This window comes from Puma concolor, chromosome B3 (genome assembly GCF_028749965.1).
Source record: "Puma concolor isolate L17-30 chromosome B3, mPumCon1.1.hap2, whole genome shotgun sequence".
NCBI lineage: Eukaryota > Metazoa > Chordata > Mammalia > Carnivora > Felidae > Puma > Puma concolor.
Genome location: NC_141672.1, coordinates 113,238,798 through 113,249,232, shown reverse-complemented (window position 1 = coordinate 113,249,232; position 10,435 = coordinate 113,238,798). Strand labels below are relative to the sequence as shown.

The 10,435-nt window shown below is 50.9% G+C and overlaps 1 long non-coding RNA gene across 1 annotated transcript; it reads right to left on the bottom strand.

Annotated features, from left to right (window-relative positions):
• Window positions 1-5,906: 5,906 nt before the first annotated feature.
• Window positions 5,907-9,110, bottom strand: LOC147580303 (uncharacterized). The gene is made up of 2 exons (XR_015252768.1): window positions 7,789-9,110; window positions 5,907-6,089 (listed from the first exon to the last, which is right to left on the bottom strand). It is a non-coding gene; the product is annotated as an uncharacterized LOC147580303 (long non-coding RNA).
• Between the last annotated feature and the right edge of the window lie 1,325 nt (window positions 9,111-10,435).

Genomic DNA, 10,435 nt, shown 5'->3' with positions numbered 1-10,435 from the left:
TGCGGGTGCCCCACTTGAAATTTCTCCAGAACACCTTTTTGACTATGAACCAGTTGCTGGTCTCACCATACTATCACACATTGTAAGTTACTCCAAGTTCCTATAGGACACAAAAGCACAACGATTTGTGTAATGGTGTTTATACATGCCCAGCAGCTTGAACTCTAATCCTTTGGTTATGGTCTGATATAATAATAATTTATGTAAACAATTATCCAGTAACTAACAAGAGGATGTTAATAAGACTACAATGTCAGCCGAAGATACAATTTATTGATAAAAACCACTTTCTGGATTTTGTTCTTTTTCAAACAATTAAAAAAATAAGTGTCAATTCAAAACATTTTATTCAAGGGGCGCCTGGGTGGTGCAGTTGGTTAAGCATCCAACCCGATCTCAGCTCAGGTCTTGATCTCAAGGTCATGGGTCCAAGCCCTGTGCTGGGCCCTTCACTAGGCAGGAAGCCTACTTAAAATGTATCTATGTAAACATATGTATACAAACACATCATTCAAATCCAGTTAACTATTTCAAGCATGAACTAAAACACTCACTAAGCAAAAACATAACATCTCGCAGTTCACACTCTTTGGTCGTTTCAAATGTTACTTCTTGTAAATGTTTATTTATTTTTGAAAACAGAGCACAAAAGGGGGAAGGGCAGAGCGAGAGGGGGACAGAGACTCTGAAGCAGGCTCTGCGCTGACAGCAGCGAGCCCGATGCGGGGATTGAACTTACGAACCACGAGATCATGACCTGAGCCGAGGTCGGACGCTCAGTTGACTAAGCCGCCAAGGTGTCCTGGTTGTTTCCAATTTTAAACAAAACTAAACTCGAGGGGCACCTGGGCGGCTCGATCGGTTGAGCAACTGCATCTTGATTTGGGGTCAGGTCATGATCTTGACCTTGATCTTGGGATCAAGCCCTGCATCAGGCTCTACACTGGGTGTGGAGCCTACCTGAGAGTCTCTCTCTCTCTCTCTCTCTCTCTCTCTCTCAAAAAAAAAAACAAAAACAAAAACAAAAACAAAAAAACACACTAAACTCCAGTGACTACCTAGAGTGACTGCATTGCATTAACAAACTCATGTTATGTTTTTCATCTTTACAACGGCTATGTGGTCATTATTCATTTCGAGCTTTTAAGCTCGAGAACACAGGTTACCACGGGGGATTGGGGACAGAGACTGCACCCGGGGAGAAAGCAAACACTTCTGCAGCCTGACAAAATAACTCTCAAAACAAATGCCTGGGGACGGGTCTGCGTTTGGGGAGCCAACGCTTGTAACTGGGAGTCCTCCAAATTAACTTCGTTGTACGATTACAATGTTTATTAAAGGAGAGGAGGGGCGCCTGGCTGGCTCAGTCTGTGTGTGGAGCATCCGACTCTTGATTTCGGTTCAGGTCATGATCCCAGAGCCGTGGGTTCGGGCCCCAAGTCAGGCTCTGTGCCTAAGATTGTCTCTCTCTCTCTCTCTCTCTCTCTCTCTCCCTCTACTCTTCTCCCCCACTCCTGTGCTCTCTCTCTCTCTCTCTCTCTCTCTCTTACTCACTCTAAAATTAAACAAATAATTTTTAAAATTTTTTAATTAAAAGAAAAAAGGAGAGGTAATAAAACCGTCCTAATGTGAAGCTTATACTTGTTACTACTGATTCTTAAGGTCCACTCCCTTACACCCGATGCCAAGAAAGAATTTTCGTGGAGGAGAATTTTGTCACTGACGTTGTTTGCAATTGCCAGTGCACAGGGACAATCAAAGCAGATCAAATTTCAGTCAAATTTATTGCTTTTTTTTTTTTTAACTCCTCTGCACCTGCTTGTTCCCTGCACCAGAAGCCCGCAACCATCACCCTACCCTCAGTACCCAGGACGAGACCCTACATGCAGCCCCCAGAAGGTGTCTCTCGAGCTGGTTCCCAGCACCTACTATCCGTTTCTCCTTCACAGACGGTGAGGACCACGTGACCGATTATGTCGCCCTCCTCGCGTTGCGCCGGGAGCCACATTTGTAGCTCACCGTGTAGGACCTTATGGCCTGTTAATGCCTCCCCCTTGATGTCAACCTAATGTCCCGGTTTCCGACTTAGTGTTTGAAAGTTCTCAGGATGACCTCCCTCGCCGCCTAAGGAGCTGGCAGTGTTTTCCCGTATCCATTTGGTCTTTGGATGGCAGTGGCATGAGGGAGGGCCCCAAACCAGTTTACCACAGTCCCTACCCCTCCCTAAAGCCTTGCTCTGGCGCCTGTCTCCTTCGTGTCTATTACCCACCCCGCCTCTGAAAGCACTTGAGTTTTCAGTCCGTGTACGTGTGTTTTGTTAGCCAACTCAGGTCCAGCTGATGGGGACCTCAGTCCCACTTAGTCCGGAGAAGACGGTGCTGTGATCTGGGATGAGGGACACGGCCAGGTCCTTTGGCATCGTCTCATCTGACCCCTCGATCACTCACCGAGGAAAGCATCGGCACCATTTTATAACCAAGGAGTCGGAGGCTCTGAGTTCAGTGTCCCATCCCGAGTCACGAGGATTCCAGGTAGCAGAACCAGGGCGGAACCCCACGCAGGTCTGGAGGTTGCTCTGATGATCGTGGAGGGAGGGGGGAGCATACCGGGGTTCTCCCCAGGAGATGAGGGACACCCCAGAAAAGAGATGGCCTTCTACGCCTCTGCCCCGCCCCTCCCCACTTCCTGTCTCCATCCACAGCACCCACAGAGATGCCCCGCGGGAGCCCAGGCCGTGCCTGCCCCAAGGCCACACCACAGAGAGCTGTGCAGCCTCTCAGACCTTGTCCTCAGACAGACATGTGCTGGGCTTCATGTTCTGCCGTCACTGTCTTGAAATTACTAATTTTTGAACGAGGGGCCACCCCTCCACCACCTAGACCAATAAGCGACAGTGGCCCAGCTGGCCCAAGCACCACCAGGCTCCCCCTCGCAGAGGATACCCTGCACCCAGCAATGCTTCTGGGAGTCACCCCCCACGGACTCCAGCTCCCCCTCGCAGACATTGGTGGCCAGGGTCCTTCGGCATCACTGATACCCTAACCTCCCTGAGTTTTGCTCTGGGCAGTCACCACAACAACGAAAGCTTGTTCCCTGCAGCTGAATGAATCAGAAAATATTTATCAAGCACGGTGCTAGGAGCTTCGAGGGGGAATGGGTGGCTTGGCTGGACAGTCCAGTTTTAAAATAGTTTCAGTGTGGGGCGCCTGGGTGGCTCAGTCGGTTAAGCGTCTGACTTCGACTCAGGTCATGATCTCGCGGTTCGTGGGTTCGAGCCGCGCGTCGGGCTCTGTGCTGACAGCTCAGAGCCTGGAGCCTGCTTCATAGTCTGTGTCTCCCTCTCTCTCTGCCCCTCCCCTGCTAGCACTCTGTGTCTCTCTCCTTCAGAAATAAACAAACATTAAAAAACATTAAAATAGTTTTAGTAATAAATACCCTAAAAGAAGGGGGGAAGTAATATCTGTAAGCCTCTCTTTCTCTCCTGCCTTGGAAGTCATGAGGTAGGCCCAATAGTGAGGCTATACAAGCACAGACTTGGAAGCCGGGGACTTCGGGGTTTGAATCCCAGCACCTCCCCTACTAGCCGCGCCACATTACGCAAACCACTCTCCTCCCTCAGCCTCAGTTTCTCCTTTACAACACAAGAAGATTTACCCCTGCCCACCGCGCAGGGCTCTTTAAGGATGAAATGAGCTAATGTATAACAAAGAGCTTTGTTGACTGTGCAAATGTTAGGTTGTTCTTTCAATAAACATTTATTAAGCATTTACTCTGAGCCAAAGCCCGAGTTAGGCATTAGAGTCTCTCAAATGTAAACGTCCTGGGCTCACTGGGATTCATTCTCTTTTCTCCCCGCCCCCCCCCCCCCCCCCGCCCCAACTGAGGTGAAAGTCCCACCACATAAAAGTAACCATCGGAAAGAGAACAATTGAGTAGCATTTAGTGCATTCACAACATTGTGAACCAACCCCTCCAAGTTCGAAACTACACGAAGACGGTCCCTCCTAAATGTCACCCTCTTCTTAGGGTGTATTTTCTCTTGCTAGCATTTTGTCCCTCTTGGGAGCTGATTTCCTGGGTTTGATACGATCCTGATGTCCCTCTGATCCCCTGTGACGCCAGACCAGCCCCCGGATCCAACCTCAAGCTTCACAAGCTGCAACCCACTTTCCTTGGCCAGCGCTAGGGAATCCAGAGCCCCGAGCCTGCCATTTTTAATTACGCCAGGGCTGGGTGAGCAGGTAATCACTGTGTATTTCAGTAAATTACCTCTCATAAAGGAGCTATCATGTTTGTTCGTGTGCCCTTCTTTCCTGGAATCAGCTCCCCGTTTTCCAGCATTGCCTCTTCCCAGCAGCCTGTGCGCTTGGCGAATGTCCGCCTCGTCGAGCTGGGGGGAGAGTCAGGTGCAGGGGGAGGGGGCGGCGTTTGGGCAAATATTGGACTTGGCCACACTTGCTGTCCATATCAGGAACCCGATTGCTGTTATTGATTGACAGATGTGGGGACCAACTGTTTGGAAAGCTGAGCCCCCTCGGATTGGGGTAGGTGTTTCGGCAAACAGCCCTAATACTAGGCAAACAGGCCTGTTGGAAGAAGTGCCTGGCATGTTAGCAGAGCAAACCAAGCACTGAGCAAACAGCTTAAAAGAATGTGGCCACCTCCACGTAACCTCGACCGAGGTATTGATCCCACTGGAGGCGGGAGAGGGGCTGCGCGGGGAACAGAGAGATACGAACCCCAGCAGAATGTAAATGTTATCTTTAAGCTGCGGCTGTCAGGGCCCTAATGGGCATCTGTTTGGAATTTGTCTTCTTGCAAATCTTTAAATCCAGGTCAGGGCCACGCGCGGAATTTAATAACAACTTTTCAGAGAGCTCGGGGCCTGGGACGGATTTCATTCTTCCTAAGTCCAACTGGGACTTTCTGCTCTTCTCAAGAGGGAGCAGCCTCAGACGGAGACTTTCTAGGTGCACGGCCCCCGCTGAACATTAGCAGAAGGCTACAGGAGAGAAGAAGAAAGTCAGAAATAAAGGTGCTTTCTTGGATCCCTGAGCTGCCCGGACTTAAGAGCTGGTCGGTGCGAAGAATCCCAGAGTCCGTGCCAAGAAACCTGGGCTTCCCGCAGCTGCTGGCCCCACTTGGCCAGCCATCCGTCCGTCACCTCGCTGGGCCTCAGCTTCCTGCATCTTCTAAGTCGAGCACACAGCCCCTGCTGGGCATATGCAAAGGCTCGGGCCAGAAAAGCTCACTCTGGCTACACTCTGTAGCCAGAAAACACTGCCCCCCCCGTATCAGGAGTTGGGCAGTTTGCTGGGACGCCCCTCCTGGGCCCGAGACCCTTTGGCATTACCACGTGGCAACGGCGTGGGCCACGGCCAAGTCTGTCAACTGTTCTTCCGGGCGAGTGACTGGACAGAAGATGGAGAGGGAAGGGAATATGGGATGTTTGCAAATTCCTTGAAAAGGCTGAAAACCTCTTGGTATTTCTGTAAAAGCACAGGCTGACAAAACACCTGCTCCTCAGTATTCCAAATGAGGTAAGAGGGGCTGTTGATCAGAGATCACCACTGGCCTACAGTTTCTCCTCGACAAAAGCCACGGAAAAAAAATAAGATCTTCTCCCTTGCCCTCCCTTGCCCTTCCCCAGCCTGGCCTGGTCCCCTGGTTGTGCCGGTCGAGGCCAGGAGCAGGAAGTAGGTAACGTGGCCATGCACCCCCGAACAAGGAGGGGGCAAACCCATGCTGAGCGCTGGCCCATTGGGAAGACTGATTCCTATCTGCACCTGAGGCCCTGAGCAGTGAGTAATACCCCAGAGTACAAAGAGTAGGTTAACCATTTGGGTCCCCTCTGACTTTTGGTGTCGCGTTTCACAGTGATAAGAAGACACCAAGAAGGCTGTGGCTCAGAGAAGGGGCATTCCCAATTTTAATGGATCTTTAACCAGACACGGAATGGAAAGATGTAAGCAAAGCGGTCAAGGGCGTGGGCTATCGTCAAGGGCACGGGATGGAATCCCAGGTCTGCCACCTGTGAGTTGTGCAGCCACGGGCAGGCCACCTGAGTTCCTTGAGCTGAACATCCCTCCCTGTAAAACAGGAATAATAATACAAGCGATTGTTATAAGAATTAAATGGGCTACTGTGTCTCAGGCCCTCAGTGCTGCCCTTCACCCATGGTCAGCCCTCAGTAAATAGTAGGGACTCAACACGGTCTCTGTGACATGGACAGGGCAGACCCTGGAACAAGCTGTCATTGCCAGTATGAGACTGCGGGAGATGCCCCTGTCCCCACTGAGGAAGTCTGCCAACCTGGCCTAGACAACCTACCATCCGACTGGGGTCAGCATGGAGGTTTTACCACAGAGGAGAAAAATGCCCTATGTTTCTACGAGCGTGGCCCATGAGAGCTTCTAGACTGACATCCCCCCTAGACACTTCGAGGCTTCCCGCTCCTACACACTTGACTCCAGCAGCAAGAGGGCTCTCAAGACAAAGCTCCCCATCACAGAGATGGTCTCTCGGCCTCCGCTCACAGATGGTGCAGAGGAAGCCCCAAGAAAGGGACGGGCTTGCCCAAGGGTGCGGCATAGGCCGGATAGCGAGCCAGCCACTTATGACAAGGAAATGGGCAGAGGAGGCTGGGTCTCCCAAGGCAGAACCACCGACAGGTTATCAGGGAGAAGTGAAAGCTGGCCTTACAACAGAAGGGGATAGTGGCCTGCTTCACCTCCACTCCCCAGACAGTTACTCATTAATCAGGGCGCCTCTACTGCAATTAGAAACAAATAAGTAAATTGTACCCGTGTTGACACCCTTGCCCTCAACCTAATGATTAACCCGCCCTCAATGAAATGACTGTCTCAACAGAGAGTGTCTCAAAACCCTCTGCTTTGGGAACAGGACAGGAAACACGAGGACGCACTAACACGGGGGTAATCTACGGCGTCAGTTAAAGAGAGACGGCTAGGGGGCGCCCGGGGTGGCTCAGTCGGTTGAGCATCCAACGCTCGGTTTCGACTTAGGTCGGGATCTCACAGTTGGTGGGTTCGAGCCCCGCCTACAGCTCCGTGCTGACAGTGTGGAGCCTGCTTGGGATTCTCTCTTGCCCTCTCTTTCTCTGCCCCTCCCTCCCCCTCAAAATAAACAAAGTTTATAAAAAAAAAAATCCACACAGCCTAACATATGAATAAACCCAGACGATTCCCCACCCCCCACCCCCACTTAAGGAAAAGGCTCTTAGTCAAGATCATGTGTTTGGCCTAAGTCCACCGTGGCTGGCCTCCGATGCTCCCCGGAGCACGGGCAGAAGTCCTCCCTCCCAGCTCTCCCCGCAGCTCCAAGGGACCGTGATGCAGAGGCTCACTGTCGTGAACCAAAAACAGTAAAAAGTAAAAGGGGGGGAACTTGTTCAGTACAACTGCTGCCGTTTTCAAGGGTCAGGGAAGGATGCCCTCGCTGGCCTGAAGGCAAAAAGATAGGGCACGTGGGCACCTCCACCGCCTTCCCTGGTCACTCTCGGGTTCCAGACCTTGCCCGTGGCAGTCGGACCACGTCCGCCTTTCTTGCAGGAGAAGATGGGGCCGCTCTGCAGCCCGTCTGGGGGCAGGAGCGGGTAGGCGAGGCTTCCCAGGTGGAAAGCGTGGGAAGCAGAAGGCCAGTGAGCATGAACTTGGTAAAGGGTTTCTGGGAGCCTCGCTCGGGATGGCTCAGAGTGTGCCTCTCACGTTTCCTTAATCCACAGTGGGGCCCAGAAACCCCTTGCCCAAAGCACCGGCTTTGCCTTACCTGCTGAGACTACCCCCCTCCACTGCGGAAGCCTAGGGCACGAGGTAGAGAAGGCATGGGCCCCCATCCTGCTGCTGTCGCGGTTCCCCACACCTGCCACGCTCCCGCGGCTGCTGGAGATACAGGCACTCACAATAGGGAAAGCTGTGCCCTCCCGTGTTCCCACTTTCTCACCCCGTCGCTGTGCTCATAATTACCAAGTGCTTATAGGAAAGACAATTAGACTGAGTCCCCTGATAGAATGGTTAATTATTACAAGCCAGGAAAAGAGGGAGTCGTAGGCTGACCCCATCTACCTGGATGCGGTAACTAGCACTGTTTTGGAAACGCCCAGGCTAGAGCAGTGTTTTCACTGGAGAAGCAGCAGCTCATTACGATGATAATGTGAACTACACGGGGCCGGGGGCCGGGCCGCAGCAGCAGCATCATCGCTGATGAATCAGGGAGAGTGCTGAGTGAGGCTAAAAAAGCTCCATTACCGATCCACCCCGCAGAGGCCCCTCCACGCGGGGGCCCGGATCTAGCCCGTTATGCGAAGGTCACAGTCCTCTCCTAAGCCGCTGGGTCTTCCCTACAGACTTTACAGGTCCTCAGAGCAGTGAACTTTGAAATGGGTAACCGCAAATACGCACCGGGCCAGGACCGGCCTCATGGGCACGTGACCTGCACAGTCACGGAGGCCCAAGCTCGCAAGGAGCCCCCACGCCGTTTAATGCTCCGCCCTCCCTCTCTTGACCTTGACTTCTGAGCAGGGGCCCCCAGCACTTTCGTTTTGCACAGGGACCTGGAAATCGTGTCACCAGTCTTGCACCCAAGTCAAATTAAAAAACTAGACGATGCTAATAGAAAGTGAGACTCAGGAATCCATATGTCAACCCCCTTTGCCTTCATTTGAGTCAAAATGCCCCACTCTTTTAAAATTCTGGGCAAGAGAAAGTCTGAGCCACAGAATTTTTTTTTTTTTTTTTTTTTTAGGAAAGGATTTTATTACAACAGAAACCCCTTACGAGTAGGTCTGACCCAGTCCTCGCCTCTCAACCAGCCCCTTCCCAAAAAGCACCTGTCTGACCTGCTGTGTCTGTAATCCCAAATTGAGGAGAGTCCCAGCTCAGCCCTGAGACAGCAGCCCCCTCTACTCCATAAAAGGAAATAGGATTGGACAGGGCAAGGGAGGGGGGCATTCCCTCCTGCTTCTCAGTTGTTTGAAAACATTGGCCCAGAGAGGGCCTCTACGGCAAAAACAAGTTTTAGAAACTCCGGATCAAATAAAGTTAATGTTCTAAACTGCAGGACTTGTCAGAACCTTTAAAGAGTTGCAAGGAATTGGGACTCTGGAACACTGCACTGACAGCACTTCCCAGGCTTATTTGACTCCATTCATCTAATGAGGCAAATAATGAGTGACCCAGTCACTCAGGGGAGTGTTCACCATCAGGTCCATAGAACTGAACCTCAGGGCCTCCCACCCATCTAGATCATTCCAAGAATCTGGAAATACCCTCACCAAATGTTCACCTGGTATGGTGATCCACCCTACAAAGTCACGTTTGCAGAAGTAAGGTGCTGCCATATATCCGTATTCTCAAAGAGAGCCGCTAAAATTCTACGACCTTTGGACCCCACAGAACGCACATCCTCCTCTGTCTGCATCCATCCCCAAATCTGGAGGCCCCACCCTTACGTCATGCCACACAGCTTAAAATGTACCCACATTCCTGTTCAATATAATTTAAAAATAACTCTAGGAATTGAGTCAGAGATGGAATAATGTCATTTGTTTAGTGGACATTTTTTTTTTAAGAATGGTCTTTTTTTTTAATGTTTGTTTATTTATTTTTGAGAGACAGAGAAAGAGAGAGAGGGTGAGAGAGAGAGCGAGCTAGCAGGGGAAGGGCAGAAAGAGGGAGAGACAGAATCCCAAGCAGGCTGGCAGCGGGGAGCCGGACTCTGGGTTCGATCCCATGAACCGTGAGATCATGACCTGAGTCAAAATCAAGAGTGGGATGCTTAACTGACTGAGCCACCCAGGTGCCCCAAGCAGACTTTAAATAAACATTCTTGCATATTGGCTTTGCTCTGTCGCAAGGAATGTGAATTTTGGAGGCAACATGTTAAAAATGTCCATGCCGTGATCACTTCCTCAGACCCCGGGGAAGCTCGAGGCCCCTGAGCACCAGGTCTACACCGCATAATGCACAAAATGGTGTCTCACTTACCAGCCGCTACCGTTTGAGAGACGCTACCCTGGATTATGTTCACGGTCATTTCCACTCCAGAGGAAATGTCTGTCTAATGTCTAATTCAGACTAAAAAGAGACTTGGGTGGTGGGAGAGAGTCTGGGTTACGGAAATCGCACTTGTATTATTGTCGAGAAACAGCAGGTTTCCTTGAACTAGGTTAACAAGGTGTTATCTAACGAGACCTGAGGGGCTGCTTTAATTTAGGACAAGATTGTTGTGCAATTAGCTTATCAACTCTGTGTATGTAAATGAAGGCTTTTAAAGTCCTTGAAAACGGCGCCTGCTCTTAAGTAATTGAACTGCTTCCCCTGGATGCCCTTCACTCTCTCCAGCTTGGACACTTCTTCTTTTAATTAAGCATAAATGTGCAAAGCGCTGTGCCTAAGGGTTGACATGTGAGCAAGAC